Below are 15,456 nucleotides of genomic sequence, written 5' to 3' on the forward strand. Positions count from 1 at the left end.
GTCTTTGTATCTGGAGGCTTAAGAGACCTGGGTACAATCCCTGGGTCGTGAAGATCCCCTGGAGAAGGAAATGACAACCCACTCCAGTATTCTTGCCTGGAGAATCCCATGGACAGAGGAGCCTGACGGGCTACAGTCCATGGGGTCACATAGAGTGGGACATGACTGAGCGACTAAGCATGCACAAGTACCTGAGATGAGGGCTTCAAACGTGGCACAGCAGTAAAGAGTCCGCCTGCTAATGCAGGAGGCTCGGGTTTGATTCTTGGATTGGGAAGATCTCCCAGAAAAGGAAACGGCAATCAGCTCCAGGATTCTTGCATGGAAAATCCCATGCCTGGTGAGTTACAGTCCATGTGGCCGCTAAGAGTGGGACAGGACTGAGCGTGCATGCATGCACCTGTGATGATCATAAAACTTATCATCTATATTGGGATAGTTTTGCATATAAAAGGGAAACTGTAAATAATTTCCCAGGGGCAACAGGCATATATAAGATTGTCAAAGACAAACCTGTGTATATTAGATACAAAGGTAATAATTGCAATACATCAGGCATTTATGGTATACCAATGCTTTACATGCATTATTTAATCAAACCCACATAGTAACATCATGAAGGGTAAATTCAATTACCCTCATTTTGCAGTTGAAGGCGTGGGGCTTGCAGATTTTCCAGATGATATATCAATTCAATTCAGTTGCTCAGTTGTGTCTGACTCTTTGCCACCCCATGGACTGCAGCATGCCAGGCCTCCCTGTCCGTCACCAACTCCTGGAGTTTACTCAAACTCATGTCCATTGGGTCGGTGATGCCATCCAACCATCTCATCCTCTGTCGTCCTCTTCTCCTCCTGCTCCCAATCCCTCCCAGCACCAGGGTCTCTTCAAATGAGTCAGTGTTTTGCATCAGATGGCCACAGTTTCAGCTTCACCGTCAGTCCTTCCAATGAAAATTCAGGACTGATTTCCTTTAGGATGGACCAGTTGGATCTCCCTGCAGTCCAAGGGACTCTCGAGAGTCTTCTCCAACACCACGGTTCAAAAGCATCAATCAGTTTTCTTTATAGTCCAACTCTCACATCCATACATGACTACTGGAAAGACCAGAGCCTTGACTAGACAGACCTTTGTTGACAAAGCAACATCTCTGCTTTTTAATATGCTGTCTAGGTTGGTCATAACTTTCCTTCCAAGGAGTAAGCGTCTTTTAATTTCATGGCTTCAATCACCATCTCCAGTGATTTTGGAGCCCAAGAAAATAAAGTTTGTTACTTTCCACTGTTTCCCCATCTATTTGCCATGAAGTGATGGGACCAGATGCCACCGTCTTAGTTTTCTGAATGTTGAGCTTTAAGCCAACTTTTTCACTTTCCTCTTTCACTTTCATCAAGAGGCTCTTTAGTTCTTCACGTTCTACCATAAGGGTGGTATCATCTGCATATCTGAGGTTATTGATATTTCTCCCATCAATCTTGATTCCAGCTTGTGCTTCATCCAGCCTGGCATTTGGCAGGATGTATTCTGGAAAATTCTGAAAGAGATGGGAATACCAGACCACCAGACCTGCCTCTTGAGAGACCTATATGCAGGTCAGGAAGCAACAGTTAGAGCTGGATATGGACCAACAGACTGGTTCCAAATAGGAAAAGGAGTATGTCAAGGCTGTATATTGTCACCCTGCTTATTTTACTTATATGCAGAGTACATAATGCGAAATGCTTGACTGGATGAAGCACAAGCTGGAATCAAGATTGCCGGGAGAAATATCAATAACTTCAGGTATGCAGATGACACCACCCTTATGGCAGAAAGTGAAGGAAGGAAAGTGATGACCAACCTAGACAGCATATTAAAAATCAGAGACATTACTTTGCCAACAAACGTCTGTCTAGTCAAGGCTATGGTTTTTCCAGTGGTCATGTGTGGATGTGAGAATTGGACTGTGAAGAAAGCTGAGCACTGAAGAATTGATGCTTTTGAATTGTAGTGTTGGAGAAGACTCTTGAGAGTACTTTGGACTGCAGGGAGATCCAACCAGTCCATCCTAAAGGAGATTAGTCCCAGGTGTTCATTGGAAGGACTGATGGTGAAGCTGAAATTCCAATACTTTGGCCACCTCATGCAAAGTATTGACTCATTGGAAAAGACCCTGATACTGGGAGGGGTTGGGGGCAGGAGGAGAAGGGGACAACAGAGGATGAGATGGCTGGATGTCATCACCGACTTGATGGACATGAGTTTGAGTAAACTCCGGGAGTTGGTGATGGACCGGGAGGCCTGGTGTGCTGTGATTCATGGGGTTGCAAAGAGTTGGACATGACTGAGCGACTGAACTGAACTGAACTGAACTCTGGATATGAGTTAAATAAGCAGGGTGACAATATATAGCCTTGACGTACTCCTTTTCCTATTTGGAACCAGTCTGTTGGTCCATGTCCAGTTCTAACTGTTGCTTCCTGACCTGCATGCAGATTTCCCAAGACACAGGTCAGGTGGTCTGGTATTCCCATCTCTTTCAGAATTTTCCACAGTTTGTTGTGATCCACACAGTCAAAGGCTTTGGCATAGTCAATAAAGCAGAAATAGATGTTTTTTTGGAACTCTTGCTTTTTCGATGATCCAGCGGATGTTGGAAATTTGATCTCTGGTTCCTCTGCCTTTTCTAAAACCAGCTTGAACATCTGCAAGTTCATGGTTCACATATTGCTGAAGCCTGGCTTGGAGAATTTTGAGTATTACTTTACTAGCATGTGAGATGAGTGCAATTGTGTGGTAGTTTGAGCATTATTTGGCATTGTCTTTCTTTGGAATTGGAATGAAAACTGACCTTTGAGTGGGGAGGCAAAAGTCTGTCGACTAAAAAATATAGACTGAAATGAAAGTAAATAATCATTTTATTTGTGGGAATGTTTAGGACTCTGAGCCTGGGAGACAGCATTTCAATAGCTCTGAGAAAACTGCTCCAAGAAGGCAGGAGGGGGAAGTCAGGCTATATACAAGTTTGCAACAAAGGGAGCAGGCAGTCTGGCCTTCAAAGAGCAGGTATCAAGTTAAGGAACCCTATGCATGGGAAGATGCAGCCTCTGGGCTCACTGAGTTAATTTCTTTCATTTGCTCCTTAGCAATCTGGGGGCCAGTCCTGTTTCCTTGTTCACCTTGCTTCTAGCATTTCCCCAGCTCTTCAGCAAGGAGGAATGGACAGCAAAAAGATCAAACCAGTCCATCCTAAAGGAAATCAACCCTGAATACTCATTGGAAGGACTGATACTGAAGCTCCAATACTTTGGCCACCTGATGCAAAGAGCCGACTCATTGGAAAAGACCCTGATGCTGGGAAAGATTGAAGTCGGGAAGAGAAGGGGACGACAGAAGATGAGATGGTTGGATGGCATCACCAACTCAATGGACATGAGTTTGAGCAAACTCCGGGAGATGTTGGGAAAAAGGGAAGCCTGGCGTGCTGCTGTCCATGGGGTCGCAGAGTCGAACACAACTTAGCGATCAAACAACAAAGCTCCTCAGCAATCACCATGGGGGTTGGTAGCATTTGCTGGATTGCAGTTTTGGGAGCTCTCATTCATGTTTGGAGGCCAGAAATGGCTGCTAGCTGTGACATTTCTTGGTTATTAGTGTGGCAGGAAATATTTTCTCTGTCCATGGGATTCTCCTGGCAAGAATACTGGAGTGGGTTGCCATTTCCTCCTCCAGGGGATCTTCCCGACCCAGAGATCGAACCCATGTCTCTTTTGTCTCCTGCGTTGGGAGGCAGGTTCTTTACCACTGAGCTACCAGGGAAGTCCCACAGTCACCTTAACAGAGAAGAATCTCAGTATAAAGTGGCTGATGAACTGAACTGCAGGTGGCAGCAATGCAAGCTGTAGAGGCAGACAGCTGAAATCACATCTTTCATTATGATGGCAGTTGTCCTCAGGAGGCGTGGGATTAGTGAAGCACCTTATAAACTTTATCATAAGCATCCTAATAAAAAGACAGCCCAGTAGAGAGGGAAGAGAACATGGAAACTTTGTTGTCAGAGACAGAGACAGAACTCCTGGCTTACTGATGGTGTGGCTCTTGGCAATGGAATGAAATGTCTAGAGTCTCAGTTTTAATCTCCAAAATGGGTATAATGCCCCCTCTCAGGACTGTTGGGCTGGTTAAAAGAGACCATGGAAACTGACACCAACACAGTGCTGGACCAGGGGAGGCAGTCTCACCAATCATAAGCCCCGTCAGGTGGGAATCACAGGAAAGTCACACTTGAAAGTGAAATTCTGTTTGTAAAATGTGCTTGATTGAATTAGTTTTCTTTCTAGTATGTATGCTATCTAAAACTGGAACACCAATTCAATATTTTATTGCCTGTTAACGATAATACCTGCCAATAATTGATTAAAGTCTGTTAAAAATTACACCCTCTGCAGTAAATTTCTGTATCTTTAATTCTTAACTTGGTTCACAACAGTTAATTAATTTCAAGTTTGGTATTGAAATTAGCAGTATATTACCAATTATCATGTATTCCAAATTGAAGAAATTTAAATCCACGAGGCTTTAATGTATAGTTAAAATCAGTTCAATTGCTCAGTCATGTTCAACTCTTTGGGACCCCATGGACCGCAGCATGCCAGGCCTCCCTGTCCAACAACAACTCCTGGAGTTTACTCAAACTCATGTCCATTGAGTCGGTGATGCCATTAAACCATCTCATCTTCTGTTGGCCCCTTCTCCTTCCACCTTCAATCTTTCCCAGCATCAGAGTCTTCTTCAATGAGTCAGTTCTTTGCATCAGGTGGCCAAAGTACTGGAGTTTCAGCTTCACCATCAGTCCTTCCAATGAATATTCAGGACTGATTTCCTTTAGAATAGACTGGTTGGAATTCCTTGTAGTCCAAGGGACTCTCAAGAGTCTTCTCCAACACCACGGTTCAAAAGTATCAATTCTTCGGTGCTCAGCTTTCTTCACAAGTCAACTCTCACATCCATACATGACCACTGGAAAAACCACGGCCTTGACTAGATGGACCTTTGTTGGCAAAGTAATGTCTCTGCTTTTAATATCCTGTCTAGGTCAGTCATAACATTCCTTCCAAGGAGTAAGCGTCTTTTAATTTCATGGCTGCAATCACCATCTGCAGTGAATTTGGAGCCCCCCAAAATAAAGTCTGACACTGCTTCCACTGTTTCCCCATCTATTTGCCATGAAGTGATGGGACCGGATGCCATAATCTTAGTTTTCTGAATGTTGAGCTTTAAGCCAACTTTTTCACTCTCCTCTTTCGCTTTCATCAAGAGTATCTTTAGTTCTTCACTTTCTGCCATAAGGGCAGTGTCATCGGCATATCTGATGATATTGGTATCTTGTTATTGGTATCTTATCTCCTGGCAATCTTGATTCCAGCTTGTGCTTCATCCAGTCCAGCATTTCTCATGATGCACTCTGTGTTTAAGTTAAATCAGTTCAGTTGCTTTCAGTTCAGTCGCTCTCAGTTCAGTTGCTCTGTCATGCCTGACTCTTTGCGACCCTATGAATCATAACACGTCAGGCCTCCCTGTCCATCACCAACTCCTGGTTCTTACTCAAACTCGTGTCCATTGAGTCAGTGATGCCATTAAACCATCTCATTCTCTGTCATCCCCTTTTCCTCCTGACCCCAATCCCTCCCAGCATCAGGGTCTTTTCCAATGAGTCAACTCTTTGCATGAGGTGGTCAAAGTATTGGAGTTTCAGCTTCTATATCAGTCCTTCCAATGAACACCCAGGACTGATCTCCTTTAGGTTGGACTGGTTGGATCTCCTTGTAGGCCAAGGGACTCTCAAGAGTCTTCTCCAACACCACAGTTCAAACGCATTAGTTCTTTGGTGCTCAGCTTTCTTCACAGGCCAACTCTCACATCCATACATGACCACTGGAAAAACCATGGCCTTGAGTAGACAGATGTTTGTTGGCAAAGTAATGTCTCTGCTTTTTAATATGCTATCTAGGTTGGTCATAACTTTCCTTCCAAGGAGCAAGCGTCTTTTAATTTCATGGCTGCAATCATCATCTGTAGTGATTTTGGAGCCCCCCAAAATAAAGTCTGACACTGCTTCCACTGTTTCCCCATCTATTTTCCATGAAGTGATGGGACCAGATGCCATGATCTTAGTTTTCTGAATGTTGAGCTTTAAGCCAACTTTTTCACTTTCCTCTTTCACTTTCCTCAAGGGGCTTTTTAGTTCCTCTTCACTTTCTGCCATAAGGGTGGTGTCATCTGTATACCTGAGGTTATTGGTATTTCTCCAGGCAATCTTGATTCCAGCCTGTGCTTCTTCCAGCCCAGTGTTTCTCATGATGTACTCTGCATATAAGTAAAATAAGCAGGGTGACAATATACAGCCTTGACATACTCCTTTTCCTATTTGGAACCAGTCTGTTGGTCCGTGTCCAGTTCTAACTGTTGCTTCCTGACTTGCATACAGGTTTCTAGAGGTGGGTCAGGTTGTCTGGTATTCCCATTTCTTTCAGAATTTTCCACAGTTTATTGTGATCCACACAGTCAAAATCTTTGGCATAGTCAATAAAGCAGAAATAGATGCTTTTCTGGAAATCTCTTGCTGTTTTGATGATCCAGCGGATGTTGGCAATTGCTCTCTGGTTCCTCTGCCTTTTTAAAACTAGTTTGAACATCTGGAAGTTCATGGTTCACATATTGCTGAAACCTGGCTTGGAGAATTTTAAGCATTACTTTAGTAGCATGTGAGATGAGTGCAATTGTGCGGTAGTTTGAGCATTCTTTGGCATTGCCTTTCTTTGGGATTGGAATGAAAACTGACCATTTCCAGTCCTGTGGCCACTGCTGAATTTTCCAAATTTGCTGGCAGATTGAGGGCAGCACTTTCACAACATCACCTTTCAGGATTTGAAATAGCTCAACTGGAATTCCATCACCTCCACTAGCTTTGTTCGTAGTGATGCTTTCTAAAGCCCACCTGACTTCACATTCCAGGATGTCTGGCTCTAGGTGAGTGATCACACCATCGTGATTATCTGGGTTGAGAAGATCTTTTTTTGTACAGTTCTTCTGTGTATTCTTGCCACCTCTTCTTAATATCTTCTGCTTTTCTGTTAAGTCTATACCATTTCTGTCCTTTTTTTTTTTTTTCATTTCTGTCCTTTATTGAACCCATCTTTGCATGAAGTGTTACCTTCGTATCTCTAATTTTCTTTCTTTTTTTTTTTTTTTTAAAACGCAAGAAGGAAGTTTATTGCTAGCTCGAGCTAGGGCCCCCGCTGTGTCCAACGCAGTGGCGCACAGGCTGAGAGCCCCGAGCCCGGTTTTCTACCCATATTTATAGAACATCCAATTTCAAACATAAGCAGGGGTCGTTTAGCGAAGCGGATTGGTTACATGTTCGCGGGGGTCTTTTCATTGGTCAGACATTCGCGCGCGCGGGATTCTAATTTTCTTGAAGAGATCTCTAGTCTTTTCCATTCTGTTGTTTTCCTCTATTTCTTAGCATTGATTGCTGAGGAAGGCTTTCTTATCTTTCCTTGCTAATCTTTGGAACTCTGCATTCAAATGGGAATATCTTTCCTTTTCTCCTTTACTTTTCACTTCTCTTTTTTTCACAGATATTTGTAAGGCCTCCTCAGACAACCATTTTGCCTTTTTGCATTTCTTTTCGATGAGGATGGTCTTGATCCCTGTTTCCTGTACAATGTCATGAACCTCCGTCCATAGTTCGTTAGGCATTCTGTCTATCAGATCTAGTCCTTTGAACTTCCACTCTATAGTCATAAGGGATTTGATTTAGGTCATACTTGAATGGTCTACTGGTTTTCCCTACTTTCTTCAATTTAAGTCTGAATTTGGCAATAAGGAGTTCATGATCTGAGCCACAGTCAGCTCCCGGTCTTGTTTTTGCTGACTGTATAGAGCTTCTCCATCTTTGGCTGCAAAGAATATAATCAATCTGATTTTGGTGTTGACCATCTGGTGATGTCCATGTGTAGAGTCTTCTCTTGTGTTGTTGGAAGAGGGTGTTTGCTATGACCAGTGCGTTCTCTTGGCAAAACTCTATTAGCCTTTGCCCTGCTTCATTCTGTACTCCAAGGCCAAATTTGCCTGTTACTCCAGGTATTTCTTGACTTCCTACTTTTGCATTCCAGTCCCCTATAATGAAAAGGATGTCTTTTTTGGGTATTAGTTCTAAAAGGTCTTGTAGGTCTTCATAGAACCGTTCAACTTCAGCTTCTTCAGTGTTACTGGTTGGGGCATAGGCTTGGATTACCGTGATATTAAATGGTTTGCCTTGGAAATGAACAGAGATCGTTCTGTCATTTTTGAGATTGCATCCAAATACTGCATTTTGGACTCTTTTGTTGACCATGATGGCTACTCCATTTCTTCTAAGGGATTCCTGCCCACAGTAGTAGATATAATGGTCATCTGAGTTAAATTCACCCATTCCAGTCCATTTTAGTTTGCTGATTCCTAGAATGTCGACTTTCACTCTTGCCATCTCCTGTTTGACCACTTCCAATTTGCCTTGATTCAAGGACCTAACATTCCAGGTTCCTATGCAATATTGCCCTTCACAGCATCAGACCTTGCTTCTATCACCAGTCACACCCACAACTGGGTGGTGTTTTTGCTTTGGCTCCATCCCTTTATTCTGTCTGGAGTTATTTCTCCACTGATCTCCAGTAGCGTAATGGGCACCTACCATCCTGGGGAGTTCTTCTTTCAATATCCTACCATTTTGCCTTTTCATACTGCTCATGGGGTTCTCAAGACAAGAATACTTAAGTGGTTTGCCATTCCCTTCTCCAGTGGACCACATTTTGTCAGACCTCTCCACCATGACCCATCCATCTTGGGTGGCCCCACACGGCAAGGCTTAGTTTCGGTGAGTTAGACAAGACTGTGGTCCTATGATCAGATTGGCTAGTTGTCTGTGATTGTGGTTTTAGTCTGTCTACCCTCTGATGCCCTCTCGCAACACCTACCGTCTTACTTGGGTTTCTCTTACCTTGTTCGTGGGGTCTCTCTTCACGGCTGCTCCAGCAAAGCGCAGCCGCTGCTCCTTACCTTGGACCATGGGTACTTCCTCACGGCCGCCCCTCCTAACCTTGAGTAAAATATGGTTAAAGTAATCAGGTGCTTAAACAATGGGGTGTCCTTTCCCCTACAGAATGAAGGAGGAACCAGACAGAGCTGGACTCCCTGTTAGGCCAGGCTGCGAACATTAGGCTACACACATGGCCACCCTGCCGATGGACACTGAAGTTTGTGCCCGGTGTCTACAGAAGTGGCAGACCGATGGGAAACCAGACCCCCGCACAAAAGAGCCTCAGGACTGGTACTTGGACTCTCCGTTGCCTAAAAGAATATGCTAATTATCTCTGTAACAGAACAAAGTTGTAAATTCCATTATGTTTATTGGGATATGACCACAGTCCTATTGGCAAATGTCCACTGTTTATCTAGTCTTGTGACACATGAATCATGGGTTAACTTTGATCGTCTCTCTCTTTTACCTTGTCCAGACTAGTTTCAAGGAATTTGGGGAGGTGGGTTTGAGCAAGTACACTTAGGGTATATAAGGTTTTCACAAAAACTGGTCGGAGTCCTCAGCTAAGAGGAGACTCTGCCTTGGGCCCACCGGTGTAATACACTGCACTCCGCTATCTGCATTGTCCTTCTGAGTGAGTTTGTTTCCCGGAACGCGTGGCTATAACAAGACCACACTCCTCTCCTGACAGTGTCAGGTCTGGGTCTTCCGAGGCAGCTTAAATACAAAGACTGTGTTTCTCCACTTGTTAAACCAGGTGACATACTCTTCTAGGGGAGCAGGGAAACTCACTTACAGAAAACCCTGGGAAGTGTGTTGTTCTAAGCTATTTTGTGGTAAGTTTACTACACAGAAAAATCTAACAACTACATTTCATATAAGTAAAATGAGAATAATTCACGTATAAGGACAAGTAAGGCTAACAATGCCTCCTCCAGCATATGTCGTGTGCTCAGTCGTGTCCACCGCTTTTGTGACCCCACGGACTAGAGCCCTCCAAGCGTCTCTCTCCATTGAATGTTCCAGTCAAGAATACTGGAGTAGGTTGCCATTTCCTCCTCCAGGGGATCTTTCTGTCCCAGGGACAGAACCCACATCTCTTGCATTGTCAGGCAGATTCTTCACCATAGTGCCACTTCATAGAGCAGAGTGGGTGCTGAATGAGATACTGCATAATTGCAGGTTTGACCAGGACCGAGGTTCATCTGAAGACTTGCCTGAGGAGGGATCCACTTCCAGGCTTATGTCGTGGCCAGTAGGGTTCATTTCCTTGCAGGCTGTTGGCTGGAGTCTACCCTCAGTCTCAGTTCCCTATGATAGATCTCTCCAACCTGACTGCTAGCTTTATCAAAGTGTGCCTGCTGAGAAGGTGATAGAAAGCATTGGCTAGCAAGGTGGAAGTTACCACCATCTTCAACCACAGAGGTGAAAGGTTCCTGCTGTGAGCCATGTGTTGTGCTGAGATTCATGACTTCTGGAGGAGAGGATTTCGATCTGGGGTCAGAGATGAGACTTGACTACTTGGAGCTTTTTGTGTAGCAAAGTTTTATTAAAGTATAAAAGACATAGGGAAAGCTTCTGACAAAGACATCAGAAGGCGACAGAAAGAGTGACCCCTTGCTAGTTTTTAGTAAGTTGTTTCATGTCTGTTAGAGGGCTATTAAGCAGATAAGAGGGACACCTCAAGGCTGAGGGAGTTTCACCAGGCCCGTCTCCCACAATATGCATTTTTGAGATAGGATGGCATGAGGTATGTCATCCCCTGGCCATAAAACAATTGACACAAATACTGGTTTGTTGAGCCATTATCAGCCCCGGGTTTGAGAAGAGAAAAAAAGTTAATCTTAGGAGGAACCGGTTTCATCAACAGAGAAGGGGGGAGAAAACATCTGCCACTTGCAGTTTACATCCTCCTGCTACTTGGGGACCTTAGGCCTTCCTACTTATTACCCTCTCAGAGGTGATGCCTTATCACTTTGGCTGTATCTAGTAGCTCAGACGGTAAAAGCGTCTGCCTACAATGCGGGAGACCCAGGTTCGACCCCTGGGTTGGGAAGATCTCCTGGAGAAGGAAATGGCAATCCACTCCAGTATTCTTGCCTGGAAAATCCCATGGACTGAGAATCCTGGTAGGCTACAGTCCATGGGGTCGCAAAGAGTCGGGCACAACTGAGCGACTTCATTTCACTTCACTTCACTATTGGTTAGAAGGGAGGAGCCTCAAGGTGTAGAGACTACACAAGGTCACACCAGGAAAGAAAGTGAAAGTGAAAGTTGCTCAGTCTTACCTGACTCTGTGATCCCATGGACTATACAATCCATGGAATTCTCCAGGCCAGAATACTGGGGTGGGTGGCCTTTCCCTTCATCCAGGGGATCTTCCCAACCCAGGGATCAAACCCAGGTCTCCCGCATTTGCAGGCAGATTCTTTACCAGCTGAGCCACAAGGGAAGCCCAGGACACCTGGAGGCAGGGGTTATTGAAACTATCTGGGAGCTTGCCTGCCACAAGGAGTTGTAAGTTCAGAGAAGGGACATTGCTAATACAGGGTCACATAGGAGGTAAGTCGTAAGGACCATGCTCCCCAGAAACTCCCTCACTGAGACATTACTCAAGCTACATGTGATTACAAATCAAAAAGTAGTTTGCTAAATGAGTTGTTTAGTCGTTAAGTCGTGTCTGACTCTTTTGCAACTCCATGGACTGAAGCCCAGTCATGTGTGACTCTTTGTGATCCCTTGGACTGTGGCCCACTTGGTTCCTCTGTCAATGGGATTTCCCAGGCAAGAATACTGGAGTGGGTTGTCATTGCCTTCTCCAGCAGATTTTTCTGACCTAGGCATCAAAGCCACATCTCCTGTATTGGCAGGCAGATTCTTTACCACTGAACCACCAGGGAAGCCCCACTAAGCAAGACGCAAACATGAAATTTATTCCCTAATATACATCCTTTAAAACAATGAGATCAGAAAGTTTAGACTCATTTTAAGAAAGAAATAAGCTTTTGATGGCATGTAATTATGAAACAGATTGCTTGGACCAAAGAGGACTTTGCTTCTTCAGATAAGCTGATCTTTTTCTCTCTATGCTGATAACAAAAGTCAGTGGAACTATTTCTATTCATACCTTTGTCCTAAGTCCTTTTACTTGGGCTAAGAATAGGCCCAGTTAAAAGAGTACATTTCTTTCCCTTATATGTGGAATCTAAAAGAAAATGATACAAATGAACTTACAAAACAGAAAGAGACTCACAGGCTTAGACAGTGAACTTATGGCTGCCAGGGGGATGAGACAGTTAAGGAGTTTGGGATGGTCATGTACACACTGCTCTATTTAAAATGGATAACCAAGAAGGACATATTATATAGCACAGGGAACTCTGCTCAATGTTATGTGGCAGCCTGGATGGGAGGGGAGTTTAGGGGAGAATGGATACATGAATATGTATGGCCGAGTCCCTTTGCTGTTCATCTGAAACTATTACAATATTGTTAATCAGCTATACTCCAATACAAAATAAAGAAGTTACAAAAAAGAGTACATTTCTCATCCTCCTTTGTAGGTAGAGCAGACATTTGACTAAATTCTGGCCACTGTGTTATGGGTGCCTCCTGGGACGGCGTCTCACCTGGTTAGCAGGTGTCTCAATTGAGCCAGCTAGGTGACTCAACTGCGCAGTGCCTCCTTTCTGCTGCCCCAGCCACCAGCTCAGGCTGCAGAGAAGAAAGAAGGAAGGACTCTGTGAACTGGTCCAGAATTTTTGCCTCTGGACTTTTTCCTACAATCAAAACACCTATTGCCTGAGCCCCTGTTTGCTGGGGTTTCTCTCCTGTATATTTGAAGCATACGTGGCAGCAGCTAATCCTCCCACAATAGGGAATATTTACAACCTAGGGATGTGTCATAAAGAACCAATTTGCCATCTCATCGGGTTAGCAATGAGGCAAAGTGTTCAGTAAGCCCCAGTCGGACTGTATTTTCTTTTCTGCCATATGTACCTGATTTATTGCTCATGTTTCTCCGCTCTTCCAAATAAAAAGATCAGGATTCACTTGCCTGGTGGCTTTATTGCAAAGCCTGCTTTACCTGTCTGGAATGTAAAACTCTGCTTTTGTGTGCATGTCAAGATGCTTATACATGTTTTAAATAGTATTTTTTGCAGTTATCAAACATGAGAAATGGTGACAGTTCCTAAATACTACTTGGTGATAATCATGTCAGATGTCACTAGGTTTACTCAAAAAGGAACCAGGATATTTTTTCTTTTGTTGTGTAAAGTCAAGCCCCTTTGTTCCCCAACATAAAAACCCCCAAGTGGTTTCCAGCATTTGAAAATGCTATTTCTTTCCTCTCTGCTGTGGTTGAAATAAACCTTCTAACACCCCCTAAATGTGAACCCAAAATGTGAGTTTTAAATACTTCGGTGGATCTAAAAGAAAACAACTTCCTCCTGCAGAGATAAAACAGGATTAAATATATAAAAATCTGACTTTTGGCCAGATGACCATTTTCTTAGAAGCAGTCCGTTAGATGATTCTAGGAAACACAAGCTCAATTTTAATTTTTGTAATTAGGACTTCAGTGTCAATCAGTAAAAAACATTATGAGAAAACCGTGGTCTTAATTCCACAGATATTATGATTTAGAGTGAGACTAAAGTAGGTAATGGTGTTTTAAGCTGGAAAATATTAAGTGAATGTTGACTGTGAATGTTGGCTGCCGTTTCAAAACACTCTATTCCATGGAAGGTAAAACGTGATGAGATGGCAAGAGTCTAAGGGTTCAGATGACCTGAACGGTCTCAGATTTGAGTGCAGACAAGGAGGGCCCCAGGGACTGGTCGATGCTTTAAGTCCCATCAATATATCTGAATGAAAGGAGATTAAAATGTTTAATATGAGGCTCACTTTGATAAGAGAATGATATGGGGGGGTGGTGGTTATGATTTTCCTCCACTGCATGTTATCTGCTGCCTAACTCCCTCTCATTACACTAATTTTTAACCTTACGTGTGTGAGCATGAGCATGTGTGTGTGTGTGCAAGTGCTCATGTATGTGTGCATGTTCTCAAGTGTGCCTTCAACTCAGGGGGGAGGGTTTGGTGCAGAAAGAGAACTAGAGAAACGGAGATGAAGAGGAAAGATCTTGACCTACAGGTATGGACTCTGAGAGCTTTCCCGCTCATTTAATCTGTGTGTGCATGCTAGGTCGCTTCAGTCATGTCTGACTCTTTGAGACCCTATGGACTATAGCCTGCTGTTCATGAGATTATTCAGGCAAGAATACTGGAGTGGGTTGCCATGCCCTTCTCCAGGGGATCGTCCAGACCCAGAGATTGAACCTTGAGTCTCCTGCGTTGCAGGCAGATTCTTTACCATCTGAGCCACCAGCAAATTAAAACATCAACCAAAAATTCAAAAAATTGAATGGAGACCTCTGGTGGAGATCTAGAAGATGAAGGATTGTCAGACCAGAGACGGGGTGCTCTGGACTGATTTGTGTCTCCACCTCCCCTTTCCAAAATTCATATATTGAAGCCCTGACCCCTAAAGTGATGGTCTTAGGATACAGGATCTTGGGGAGGTAACTGGGATTAGATGAGGTCATGACTGGGGATCCTCATGATGGATTAGCAGCTCATAAGGAGAGACCAGAGAGCTCTCTCTCTGTTCTGTGAGGACATAGTAAGAAGGTGACCATGTACAAGCCCATGCCTGCACTCTGAACTTCAGCCTTCAGAATGTGGGAAATACATGCTCCTTGCTCAGTCTTGATATTTTTTCCCTAATATTTTTTTTAATTGGAGTGTAGTTGCTTTCCGGTGTTGTGTTAATTTCTGCTGTACAGTAAAGCGAGTTGGCCACATGTGTACATATATCCCTTCTGTCTTGGATTTCCTTCCCATTTAGGCCGCCACAGAGCACTGCGTAGGCTCCAGGGGGTGCCAGTGGTAAAGAATGTGCCTGCGATGCAGGAGACTCTGATTCGATCCCTGGGTTTCGAAGATCCCCTGGAGGAGGAAATGGCAGCCCACTCCTGTTTTCTTGCCTGGCAGAGTCCATGGACAGAGGAACCTGGCAGGCTATAGTCGTTGGGGCTGCAGGAGTTGGATGTGACTGAACGACTAAGCACTGCACTGAACATTGAATAGAGGTCCTTGCGCTACACAGTATGTTCACCTCAGTTATATACTTTATTTATAGTGGTGCATATGTCAACCCCAGTCTCCTAATCCATCCCACCCCTCCGCCCTGCCTCGGCATCCACACCTTGGTTCTCTGTGTCTGTGTCTCTGTGCTTTGTAAGTGGTGTAGATGAACTTAGGGTGTTTTGTCATATCGGCCCCAGCAGCCAAAGACACTGGAGGCCCAAGGGAAAGGAATGTGGGTGGGCT

This window comes from Odocoileus virginianus, chromosome 4 (genome assembly GCF_023699985.2).
Source record: "Odocoileus virginianus isolate 20LAN1187 ecotype Illinois chromosome 4, Ovbor_1.2, whole genome shotgun sequence".
Taxonomy (NCBI): domain Eukaryota; kingdom Metazoa; phylum Chordata; class Mammalia; order Artiodactyla; family Cervidae; genus Odocoileus; species Odocoileus virginianus.